The sequence below is a fragment of the Vairimorpha necatrix genome, chromosome 7 (genome assembly GCF_036630325.1).
Source record: "Vairimorpha necatrix chromosome 7, complete sequence".
Classification (NCBI taxonomy): domain Eukaryota; kingdom Fungi; phylum Microsporidia; family Nosematidae; genus Vairimorpha; species Vairimorpha necatrix.
Window position 1 is genome coordinate 317,639 of NC_088822.1, and position 12,642 is coordinate 330,280.

Consider the following 12,642-nt stretch of genomic DNA (forward strand, 5'->3'; position numbering starts at 1 on the left):
AGACTTTAACATCAACTCAATAAATTTACTTAGTTTTAAAAGAAATCCCCTCTTTATATATTCTACTCGTTCAAAGGCTGCTCCTCATCTAACACTCATTGATACAGGAGCCGATATCTCACTGATAAACATGAATCAGATATCAGATAAAAATAAGATAACATCTACAAGTGCGAAAATTAGATCAGCCTCGGGCGCTTTCATCAATATAATAGGTGAAATTGAGGACCTTAGATTAAGAGTGCTCGATCTAGAAATTATTTACTCCCCATTGGTTTGTAAAGGACTATCTGACTATTCTATCATCGGAACTGATGTTATGATAAAATATCCACGCTTATTTCAAAAAATTCTATGAAATTTCTTACCTTCAACAAGAATAAATAAAATTCCATCGAGCCGGAGACTAGTGCAGAAACTAAAACATATTTTACAGAAGGAAATATTAGATCTAACACTAGTCATGTATGTGAGAGTATGGGCCAACCAATCACTTCTGAAATTCGTCCCCAAGAGAACTAAATAATTGTCGCGCGCGCGGGGCGCACGTGCGCCCAGCCCGCACACGGCCCAATTCCTGCTTTTTGAGCCATTTTTCATTTTTTTAAGGGTGCTTATGAAAAATGGCTCGCGCGGGGATCGAACCCTTCCTCTTAAAATTTGACCAGTTCGTTTCAGAATTTCTGACCGCCGAGCTAAACTCAGTTATAAAAAAACCTTAAAAATATAAATAAGTTAAAAACAACACCATTTTAAAAAATATTTCATAACATCCCTCAAATGGTCTTACCTGTGAAAAACTCGGAAGAATATAAAAATATTCTAGATATTATTGTAGAAAACAAAGTCGTAAAAGATATTTCGAGGTTTTCTTTGGCGAGATTAAGGAAAAAGGCTGAACAATTTACAATTGTAGATAATCATCTTTACTTAAGAGGTATCGACAATCTACATTTAAAGGTTTTTGCACAAACGGATATTTGTGCGATGAAGTTAGAAATGCAAAAACTTCACGTAGATGGGCATTTAGGTCAGAATGCCCTATACCTAAAAAGTAAATGTTTATATTTTTCAATCCCAAGGGAATTGATACGTGATGTTGTACGTGAATGTAAAATTTGCGCTCAATGTCAGCCTTTGAAGACAAAGGAAAAAATGAAACATATTACAGCAGAATTTCCATGGGAACGCCTAATGATAGATCTTATTGATATGAGATCATACAAGGAGTTTAACGATGGGTATTGCTGGATATTATCTATTTTGGATGTATATTCAAAATTTGCCAGAACATATCCATTAAAAGGTAAGACAGCTGAGTGTGTTATAGAGTGTTTGGAGGATTTATTTGAACATTATGGTGTACCTGGGATCATTCAAAGTGATAATGGTAAGGAGTTTAGGAACAAATTGATGTATGATCTTGCATCAAAATATAAAATCCTTCTAATAAACGGGAGACCTAGACATCCACAGACACAGGGTCAGGTGGAACGGTTTAACCAAACAATCACAAGGTTATTATCAAAAAAATTAATGGACGAAGAAACATCAGAACGAAGTGAAAGGTGGATTGATTGTCTAAAAAAGGTTACTAGTGTTTATAATCAAGCAGTTCATTCTGCGACTTCTTTTACTCCATTTGAGAAAATGTTTAACAGAGCTGGTTACAACACAGTAGTTCGTAAAAATTTTGAACCTGAGAATAAAGTGTCTTTAGAGTTAGATAGAGAAATATGTCCTGTGTCTGTTGATAATGAAATCGATTGTGTTAAAAAGGAAGAAAAATCTAAAGAAGACTGTGTATTTTCGAGTTACCAAAAAAAATACTTTGCACGAATGGATAGACGCGCGGTACACAATTCTATTTATGATTTTGAAGTAGGTGATACTGTTTTATTGAAAAAAGATTTTGATAATAATAAAAAAACTAAGAAAAAAAAACTTGAATCTTTCTATCATAAAGAGTCTATAGTAATAGAAATTTTATCTAACAATCGAGTAAAGTTAAATTTAGAAGGAAATGAAGTTATAGTAGATTTAAATTTGATTAAAAAAATAAAAAATTAGTTTATATATTTTTTCAGTACTTTTACTTATAAGGATTCCCGAACCCAACATATTATCTTGAGTTTAAAAAGATTCCAATATCAAAAATATTCCCATGCAAAAAAAACTTCTGTAAATCTAAACAATTTAATTATCTTTTTAAAGTAAAACAAATCTATTATTTTTTATTCCTTAATTTTCCTTCGGAAAAAAAAAATTGTTCTCACTGCGCTCGAACCCGGCAAAAACTTCGTTTTTGTGCGGGCTGGGCGCACGTGCGCCCTGGGCGCTTGACAATAATTACTAAATTTTCAGGATGCTTTTTAGAAACCATAGCATCAGAATCCATCAAAGGAGCAACATTACACTTTATAGACACAGGAGATCATCCTCCAATAAACCAAAAGAACTATAGAATCCCTATACATTATGAACAAGAAAATAGCGAAGACATTCAAAAGGATTTACAATTGGGTGTTTTAAGAGAATCTAATAGCCCATGGTGTTCAAGACTCGTCTCGGTTTAAAAGCCGATAAATCGTTAAGACTATGCATTGACTTCCGAGCTCTAAACAAAATAACGATAAAAGACAAATATCCACTTCCTCGAATTGATAAAATACTAGACAGATTGGCTGGAGCAAGGACATTTTCTACCCTAGATGCAACATCTGGGTACTGATAGATAGGTATGAACAAATCAGATAAACAGAAAACGGAATTTGCATGGAAGGGCGGACTATATTAATACAACAGAATGACTTTCGGGTTATGTAATGCCCCTGCTACATTCCAAAGAGCTATGGATAGACTAATCGGAAATCCGTGCAACGACTTTGTTATTCCCTATCTAGACGATATAATCATTTTCTCAAAGAATGGAAAGGAACACGGGAAACATCTTTTAATTGTGTTAGAATTGTTGTAACTCTAGTTACCAATCATTGTTATTCATCACATACCAAGCTGTTTCAACACAAGTTGGTCCAATCAAACATGGTTATCACAAACCATTGTCTCAGACACAGTATAAAAGAAAAAGTTCTTAAATAAATATGCAATTTCGTTCAGACTCATTTACTCTTTTCAACAAGAATAATTAAAGGAAACAGGTATAGTTTTAAAGAAACCAAAATGCACATTTTTTTGAGACGAGATTAAAATACTGGGGAATATTGTTTCAAGGGGTTACTTAAAACCCGACCCTAAAAAGATTGAGACAATCCAAAAATACCCCTTTCCAGAGAACCTTAAAAGCTTACGGTCATTCTTGGGGTTGGTGAATTACTGCCGCAATATGTAGCATCTTATGCCGAGTTAACAGGATCATTATTCGGTCTTCTTAAAGGAGAAACGAAAAATAGCGTAAAAGTGAACACTGGTCAGAAGATTTACAGATTAAGTTTTCAAAGTTAAAGCAAGCTCTCGGAGGCGAGATAAAATCGAAACAACCAGACTTTAAAAAGATATTTATCTTAATCACGGATGCTTCTGAAATTGGAATTGGTGCTGTCCTTGCACAAGCTGACGATATGGTGTAGAGGAAGCGATCTCATTATACAGTAAAAGATTCGACGATTGTCAAAAAATTAGTCTGTTACAGATAAAGAACTTCTAGCTGTCATTAAAGGTATAAATAACTATAGACATTACCTTCTGGGGAAAGAATTTACGTTAAGAACTGACCATAAAGCGCTAACGTACTTATGGGGAAAAAAATCCTACAAGCCGGATTCTAAGATGGTCAATGATGTTACAAGAATATAAATTTGACGTTGAATACAATAAGGGTAAGGAAATATTGCGGACGGCTGTAGTAGAATATTTAGCAAGGAAATAAGAATTTCAAGTATCATAAAAGACTTTTCAAAAGAAGAAAAAGAGAATATACTTAAAGCCTATCATATAGAAACTGGGCATGGATCTATTAACAACATGAAATTCGCAATCAAAGGAAAATATTCCGGGAAGACATATAAAAAGACATCGAAAAGCTTGTTTCTAAATGCGTCATTTGTTTAAAGAACGGAAATAAAATAAGAAATACAAAACACAGGGTAATTAAAACTAGTAATCATAATGAACTCTGGGGGTTGATTTGATAGTACGAATACCATATAATGGCACTAATCATTTCATTTTAGTAGCAATCGACCATTACAGTAAATGGATAGAGACAAAACATTTGCGAAACAAGAAAGCTGAAACCATTAGAGATGCGATTGAAAAACTAATAATTAAGAAACATGGTACTCCAAAAACAATCTTGTCGGATTGCGGACTCGAGTTTAGAAATAAACAAATAACTGTTCTAAAAGCAAAATATGGATTTGAGTGGAAATACTCATCGTTAGAACACCATAATACGGTGTGATGTGTTGAGAGAGTGAACCAAACACTTTGGACAAATTAAAAAAACTCACCAATTAGAGAGATTATTCATGAATAAGTGCATTAGAAAAAGCAACTCCCGCCGTAAATGTTTCATTTAATAGAGCCATAGGAACTTCCCCATTTATTTTTAAACACGCAAGATCCCCCGAATTTGAGATTGACAAGAAATTTGATAGAAACCCCATAAAATTCCAAAGATTATCTCTGACTAAGAAGAGAAATGAAAATTTAACCAAATATGGGAAAAGCATAGAAAAGGGTACGATAACGGCCCAGTCAAATTTTTCAATTGGTCATAAAGCTCTCATATACAGAGAAAGCAAAAATAATAAAATGAAAGCCAATTGGCATCCTGGTTATGAAATAACGTATAGAATACTACCGGATGGGTTCATGGTTAAAAACAACAAAAGTTTAATTAGAGTTAATAAAGCTTATATCAAACAAGACCTTTCCTTTGAGGGAGAAAGATGTCGTATAGGCTCAAGGGCTTCTACATATCTGACATGTTTGACATTTCTCAATATTTTAATTTTTTAAACTTTTATATTTTACCCCAAGCAAGATGGAAGAAAGAGACGAAAAATTTAATAAACTATTAAATATCGACAATAAGTATAAAACAATTTGAACCTAAAATATTTAAAAGATACCACATTATTGTTTATAGGTTGGTGTGATTTAATTTTTATTTAAGTTATGCTTAAAATGTTATTTCTATTTTTTTAGAATCCACGATCTTTCTTTTTTAAATTCACCCAACATAGGTCGAAGTTCATATAAAAAAACACCGATGAACGAATCAAGTTGATAGCATTATAATAAAAGAATACATACGCTAGTGTACTTTTGTAAAATTTAGAAAAAACTTAAATCGAAAATTAAAACAATAATACTATCATAAATTAATATGAAATTAACAAATTAAAAATTTATCCAGGAAATTTCAAATTTTTTAAAAGTATGCAAAGGTCTTTTTGAAGATGATGGAAGTCGAGTTGTACAAAGAGAATTAAATTACTAGTAACGGTAGGTTTTTACACGATTATTGATTTTATATGATGAATAATGACTACTATATTTAAGAAGAACTATATAGTATGAGAAAAAGCAAAAATGTTTTATGTAAATAGATATTGGAAGTCTAACATAAGGTGTTTATGTTTGTCTGCACAATACAATGTAAATTGATTCTGTTTCTAAAACAAATATTTTTTTAAAAATAATCGAATCGGCTCTGTATGTCTGAAAAAATTTAGATAAAAAAGATATTGCAGTAATTTTTATTTCGGAAAGATTTTTAACCAGAACCACATAAATCTGAACTCAAATAGGAAGTTTAAGCATCCCATTAAATGCCTGAAACCGATAGGGTGTTTAGACAAACAACTATGTACATTCTGTCATTGTTTTTTACTTCTTCGTATTTCAATGTATTGATATGTTACACAAAAGCCAAATATCTATAATATAATTATCGAGAATATAAAAATAATCCAGAAAAAAATTATAATTTATAATATAAAATTCATAATTCAAATTCTACTATAATGTAACATATTGACGTATAAATTAAGGAGAGCACGAAGTTAACACATTTTATATGGCGTGTAATAATTGCGCAAAAAATGAAATTAATTATAGTTCAAAATTAAGTATTAGATTATCATATGATAGTAAAGACCTAAAAACATTTTATATAGCTTTTAATTTATATGAAAAAAGAATCCGATTCTGCTAGTGTTTTATTAGAAATCAAACCTCAGTTGTAAGATCCATATTTCATATATTGCAACAAAAAGAAAAATGATTCAATGATTTATTAAATATTATAACCATATTTAGTAGTCATTGTTTGTGGTAAAAAAAATAAAGCTTATAGAAAACGTATGAACTGTAAAATACGCAATATGTTATTGTTCAAACAGCCACAGTATATATGCAATTGAACTAGAGCTAGAAGACTGCACTGAGGCATTATACAGACAAAATTACTCTAAATGAATTTGGAACCCAGGCAGAAATTATATATCAAAATACGGAAATGTAAATAATCCAAACAAACCCGATTCTAGAGTTATTTGGATCGCTTTGCAAAAAAATCTAAAGCCATGAGACAATTCTCAATTGTAAATTTTTTTTATTTTGCTGATCTAATGCAAAAATAATTTTTATATTTTTTATTTAAAACCGGAATCTATTTATTTTATATTTATACGACTGTTTTGATAAAATTTTTTTTCTTTATTAAATCAAGAGCCTTTTCTCTAAAAAAAATTTTGTTTTCTTTTTTTAGACATTAAAATTCATTTGTTTATATTTGTATTATATTTTCATAATTTTTTGTTGGGGACAATATGTCCTGATAAACGCAAAGACGTTTGACAAATTCAGAAACATAATCTTATAAATTTAAATTGAAGTTTTTACTAAACGGGGGGGGGGTACTTGTAAATATTGTTAATTACAGTCAAATTAAATAGATCCACGAGAGTTAAATAATTTAATGTTATTCTTATGTTTTTTGGGTTTAAAAACATATTGTTTAATGAGAAACTAAATATTTTGGAAATATATGTTTTTTTTATATATTCTTGCTGTAGTATCCGATCAATTATCGACGAAACATATTTTTACAAGAAGAGATTTGTTTGCATGCATATACATTATAAACATTTTCAAAAGGGGATGAGATATCACACTAGAATATTTAAAATTCCTGTAACAGCTACATCGATTTTCCATGTTAATATACAGTTGCAACTCCTCCTCTTTAAGTAAAATTATATGTAAATGTTTAAAAAATTACCTCTCAAAAAATATATTATTTTTTCTGTCGCGGCCAAATAAAGGGCCTGGTCATGATGGTATGTTGCTATATCATTTTTTTATGTGTTTCATCGTTTCATATATTAATTTTGTGGCTCAATGTTTATATTAAGAAAATTTAATGATTTTGTTTGTATTTATCAAAAGCTGACAAAATAGACCTGTATAATTATATATTTTTGTAGGGCTACTGTCATATCATAATGACATATCACATAAAATAAATCTGTAAAACATCTTTCACTGACCGGCAAACGTCAAAAAAAAACTTTGAAAATATATTTATAATGTAAGATACAAACAATTAGTATTCTTGTTAAACAAATAGACATCAAAAATAAAAGAAGTGCATGTAATCATACAGAAACAAGGCCAATGAAGCTATCAGTAAGTGAAGCAATAAAAATATATTTATAAGAACATATTTACTTTATACTCTATAAATTAAGATACAATTATACGTGATGTATTTATTTGTATTATACATCACAAACTCATCATGGAAAAGGTTTAGAATATTATAATTATGTGTAAATCGACGTCAAATTGTCATCCATCATCATATAGATGCCAAGTTACTTATTTATTTGTTGACCCAACAAATAAACAAAACAAATGTATATTGGACAATATAATTTTACATCTGAGAATTAGATATTAAATCATTTAATTATTAGAATTATCATGATTTAAGATAAATTTTCAATATAAGTGTGTTCATGTATAATACTGTAGTATCATGTAGATTCAACTCTTTATAAAGCATCATTTAAAATCCATGTTTCTTTTATTACATTATTTACACAATTATAAATGTTGCTAATCTCAGATCACAATTTTGATCAGTGAATCAGTGATTAATCAATCATTTGCTGATTTATTAAAATAATTTTTTATCCTTGTAAAATTTTATTTCATCCAATCTGATATTATATCATTTATTAAGTATTTTTAAACAATTATAGTTTTCATATTTTATATTATAAGAATTTGTATTAAGAAATATATTTATTTCTAATATTTTCATAAATACTGATTAAAATCAAATATATTGATTTTAATACACAACACCAGGTTGATTCTGCCTGACGTAGACGCTATTCCCTAAGATTAACCCATGCATGTTTTTGATATGGAAAAATGGACTGCTCAGTAATACTCACTTTATTTAATGTATTAAATTAGTATAACTGCGTTAAAGTGTAGCATAAGACATATACAGTAAGAGTGAGACCTATCAGCTAGTTGTTAAGGTAATGGCTTAACAAGGCAATGACGGGTAACGGTATTACTTTGTAATATTCCGGAGAAGGAGCCTGAGAGACGGCTACTAAGTCTAAGGATTGCAGCAGGGGCGAAACTTGACCTATGGATTTTATCTGAGGCAGTTATGGGAAGTAATATTCTATTGTTTCATATTGTAAAAGTATATGAGGTGATTAATTGGAGGGCAAATCAAGTGCCAGCAGCCGCGGTAATACTTGTTCCAAGAGTGTGTATGATGATTGATGCAGTTAAAAAGTCCGTAGTTTATATTTAAGAAGCAATATGAGGTGTACTGTATAGTTGGGAGAGAGATGAAATGTGACGACCCTGACTGGACGAACAGAAGCGAAAGCTGTACACTTGTATGTATTTTTTGAACAAGGACGTAAGCTGGAGGAGCGAAGATGATTAGATACCATTGTAGTTCCAGCAGTAAACTATGCCGACGATGTGATATGATATTAATTGTATTAGATGATAGAAATTTGAGTTTTTTGGCTCTGGGGATAGTATGATCGCAAGATTGAAAATTAAAGAAATTGACGGAAGAATACCACAAGGAGTGGATTGTGCGGCTTAATTTGACTCAACGCGAGGTAACTTACCAATATTTTATTATTCAGAGAAGATTTTCGATCTGAGAATGATAATAGTGGTGCATGGCCGTTTTCAATGGATGCTGTGAAGTTTTGATTAATTTCAACAAGACGTGAGACCCTTTTATTAATAGACAGACACAATCAGTGTAGGAAGGAAAGGATTAAAACAGGTCCGTTATGCCCTCAGACATTTTGGGCTGCACGCGCAATACAATAGATATATAATCTTTATGGGATAATATTTTGTAAGAGATATTTGAACTTGGAATTGCTAGTAAATTTTATTAAATAAGTAGAATTGAATGTGTCCCTGTTCTTTGTACACACCGCCCGTCGCTATCTAAGATGATATGTGTTGTGAAATTAGTGAAAACTACTTGAACAATATGTATTAGATCTGATATAAGTCGTAACATGGTTGCTGTTGGAGAACCATTAGCAGGATCATAATAAGTTAAATTTAAATTAATTTTAATTATTAAATTTACCCACACATGGGATCAATAGGATACCATAACGATGAAGGTCGTAATAGAATACGAAAGTATATTATTTACTTAATTAATATATTTATAATGTATTGATAACCCTTTGAACTTAAGCATATCATTAAAAGGAGGAAAAGAAACTAACTAGGATTTCTTTAGTAGCAGCGAGTGAACAAGAAATAACCCTCCATTGTAATCCTTAATTGGAGTTGTAAATGGTTTATTCTATTAATTATATTTATAGAGAATATTATATTCGTTATTAATAGAATAGAATAATGTACTTGAGTAGAGCTGCTTGGTAGTGCAGTTTGAATAAAGGTAGAATGAAATATCTAAGGTTAAATATGATGGTATACCGATAGAAAATAAGTACTGCGAAGGAACTTGTGAAAATGTGTGGAGTTTAGCCTTATTTTTAAGGACCCGTCTTGAAACACGGACCAAGGAGATTATAATTATAGCAAGATAAAAATTAAATTTTTTAATCTTTATTAACTTGATTAGTTATAATTATAAGACCCGAAACACAGTGAACTATACATGTTCTGGTTGAAGATAAGCAACAGTTTATTGGAAGACCATAATCATTCTGACGTGCAAATCGATGATTTAAGATGTGTATAGTGGCGAAAGACCAATCGAACTGTGTGGTAGCTGGTTCACAGCGAAATGTCTCTCAGGACAGCAGTTATTATTGTATAGGACATAGATGTAGGACACTGTTATAGTTTTTTAACTATGAGAAATCTTTAATTCTATGGAATTATATAAATTAAATTTATATAATGAATCTATTGTATAACTAGTGGGCACATGATTGTAAGAATGATGTGCAAAAAGGGATGAACCTTATGAAACATTAAATATTCTAAATAGTAGATATTATACCATAAATATGATGAATACATTGAGACAGTAGGGCGGTTGTTATGGAAGTAGAAATCCGCTAAGAAACGTGTTACAACGTACCTACCGAATGTATTATTGTATAAAATGGAAGAAGATTACTACTTTTATGAGATGTTTCTAATAAATATTTAGGTAGCTGTGCAATTTGTTTGTATTGAAGTATATATGTGAGTATATATAGAAGAAACAAATGAGCCGATCTTGGAGGCAGTAACAATATATTTGTATAGATATAGACTAGGGTTTTCAATTATTATTGAAGTGAATCGGTGTTATTTATAAAAACAAAAAAGATTAATAATTCTTTATTAAATTATTATAAGGTAACTTGATAATGACAGTATATTTCAATAAATTTAAGATAAATGAATTAAATTTAATTTTAACTATGGATTGTCATGATAAGAAATAGTTAATTATATATATATATACTTGATAAAAATAAAATAATTTTAACCGTACCTATACCGCATCAGGTGTCTTTGTATCATAACAAATATTTTAAATTAAAGTAAGTAAGGGAATTCGGCAAATTAGATCTGTAACTTTGGGATAAAGATTGGCTCTAGCATGCTAGAACTTTTACTATGTAAGGAATCTGACTGTTTATTAAAAACATAGCTTTTTGTATTTACAAGAAGTGAATTCTGCCCAGTGCATTTATTGTTAAAGTTGTGTAAGCGAATGTAAACGGCGGGAGTAACTATGACTCTCTTAAGGTAGCCAAATGCCTCGTCATTTAATTGGTGACGCGCATGAATGGAGCAACGAGATTCCTACTGTCCCTACTTACAATTTTGTGAAACCACGAGACAAGGGAACGGGCTTGTTATTTATCAGCGGGGAAAGAAGACCCTGTTGAGCTTGACTTTAGTATGTTTTAATAAATATTCGGTATATTGTAGAGAGGTGGGAGAAGTATTGTGAAACCAACTAGTATGTTTGAATATTTATTTATTAGAATATATGGGGAGTTTGGCTGGGGCGGTACAGCTGTTAAAAAGTAACACAGCTGTCCTAAGGTAGATGAATGATGGATGGTAACCATCAGTTTATTATAAGGGAATAAATCTGCTTTACTTTATACATATGACTGTATTTAGTAGGGAAACCTTGGCCTAGCGATCCCAATTACATTCATTATGTATTGGGTGATTGAAAAGTTACCACAGGGATAACTGGCTTGTAGCAGGCAAGCGATCATAGCGACTCTGCTTTTTGATTCTTCGATGTCGTCTCTTCTGATCATCGTAGTGTATATGTTACGAAGTGTTGGATTGTTCACCCGGTAATGAGGAACGTGAGATGGGTTTAGACCGTCGTGAGACAGGTTAGTTTTACCCTACTGTAAGTATTTTTGAGTGAACTTTGATAGTACGAGAGGAACTCTAAGTGATGACCACTGGTAGTGCGATTAACTATTAAGTTATGTTGCTTAGCTACGTCGTTTCGATTAAGGCTGAAAGCCTCTTAAGCCTGAAGCGTAGCTCAAAGATATATTTAGGAGAATACTACTCTTTTAAGCAGAACTGTAAGAATGAAGGTGTATGCCGACATTTTGAGGTTACTGCTTTTTTTGTATGTATAGTAGGTGTTGTATACTATAAGAGATGGTACTTTATATCTAGATTTGGTACCATTACAAGAGAGCGTCTACATCGCGGAGGGCGGGACCGATGTTTTTTAAATAGGTGCAAATTTCTAAGTCTTACCAACCTTTTGACCTGGGCGAGGTCGGGCATGATACTGATGCTGTATTGTTCCGCTGAACTGAGTCGTGTTCTTAAATGGTGAATTAGCCAGGCGTTTTCGTTTTTCATCAGACCCATAAAAAACCCTCCACAAGAGAGCGTCCACGTCGCGGAGGGTGGGACCGATGTTTTTTAACTAGGTGCAGATCTCTAAGTCTTACCAACCTTCGGCTGCTGGTTGGTAAGTAGGGTCAGCTATACTCTAGGGGTGGGAGACCCATTGCTGGTGAGAAGAACGCCGTTAACTTTCGAGTAATTCTTCATATTTTTAACCTGGGAGAGGTTGGGCATGATACTGAAGCTGTATTGTTCCGCTGAACTGAGTCGTGTTCTTAAATGGTGTATTGAACCAGG

General features: G+C 31.6%; 2 non-coding genes across 2 annotated transcripts; both read left to right on the plus strand.

Moving 5' to 3' along the window:
• The first annotated feature begins 8,341 nt into the window (after window positions 1-8,341).
• Window positions 8,342-9,586, plus strand: VNE69_07801. The gene has a single exon (XR_010574012.1). It is a non-coding gene; the product is annotated as an 18S ribosomal RNA (ribosomal RNA).
• Window positions 9,587-9,619: 33 nt separating this feature from the next.
• On the plus strand, window positions 9,620-12,110 carry VNE69_07802. The gene has a single exon (XR_010574013.1). It is a non-coding gene; the product is annotated as a 5.8S-23S ribosomal RNA (ribosomal RNA).
• Window positions 12,111-12,642: the final 532 nt, after the last annotated feature.